Source organism: Octopus bimaculoides, chromosome 21, assembly GCF_001194135.2.
Source record: "Octopus bimaculoides isolate UCB-OBI-ISO-001 chromosome 21, ASM119413v2, whole genome shotgun sequence".
Lineage (NCBI taxonomy): Eukaryota > Metazoa > Mollusca > Cephalopoda > Octopoda > Octopodidae > Octopus > Octopus bimaculoides.
This window is the reverse complement of record NC_069001.1, coordinates 7,329,202-7,330,301: the sequence shown is the minus strand read 5'-3', so window position 1 is coordinate 7,330,301 and position 1,100 is coordinate 7,329,202. Positions and strand designations below refer to the sequence as shown.

General features: G+C 33.4%; 1 protein-coding gene across 2 annotated transcripts in view; it reads left to right on the top strand.

Moving 5' to 3' along the window:
• Positions 1-1,100, top strand: part of LOC106883894 (disabled homolog 2-interacting protein-like) — a 285,725-nt gene that overhangs the window by 162,833 nt on the left and 121,792 nt on the right. The gene's annotated exons all lie outside the window — the stretch shown is intronic.

The window sequence follows — 1,100 nt, the reverse complement described above, 5'->3', positions numbered from 1 at the left end:
CCACCACCACCACCACCCTGCACCTTTTGACTTAGTTGTAGGCACAGTTGTGTGGTTAAGAGGTTCGCTTTGCAACTATGTGGTTTCAGGTTCAATTCCAATTGCATGGACATCATGGCAAAAGTGTTTTTTTTTCTACTACATCTCCAGGGCTTTAAGGGTTTTAAGCTAAACAAATCGAACCCACCCATCCCTACTACTTATTTTTTTAAACCAGGCAATTTTTTTTTTTTTTTGTTTTCTGACTAAAACACTCTGCAAAGTGCTGCCCCAGCTTGGCCACAGTCCAATTGGCTGAACAAGTAAAAGAGAGAAGATTGATTAAATTGTTGTTGTTGTTGACCAAAAGACAGAAGTTTGTTAACAGTCAAGGTGAAAATTTACTGATTAATTATATATATTAGCCAGGCCAATAGTTTAATGATTTTACACCCGTTATCACATCCATCTTTATCATTCTTACTTATATCAATTAATTTAAATTTGCAAAGTTGAATTAAAACTATGTAGATTGGGCAATAGTATAATAATTACTAGCATTTGTTATCGCATCTGTCTGTTCTTTATATAAATTAAGCTGAATTCGTGAAGTTAAATTGAAAAGTAAATAAGAAACATAGAAGCTCATATTTAACTAACAGTAAAAGAGATATGATATCATGTATAGGGGGAAAAAGTTTACTCACCAAAAGATGGTCTGTTCTATATGTGTATATGAATGTATATACATGAATGTTGGTATATACATACACACACACACTTAAGCCTATACATACACACTTGCACAAAGCTTTGTGAGTGAACTGGTAGATGGAAACTGAAAGAAGCCAATTGTATATATATATATATATTATTTTCTAGTTCGTTATGTGGGCAGTGTCTGATGAGTGTGCTGAGACACCAGACATGTTATAAAACAATGTTTGACATGTTCTCAGCACATGAAACTAACAATAGCACATAAAAGCATATATTGTGTTTATTAACACAATATATAACACAGAGAAAGTGGGACAGAGAGAGACAGACAGACAGATAGAAAACGGTGAAAGAGGGAGGGGGAGAAAAAGGGTTTTATATATATATATATATATATATAT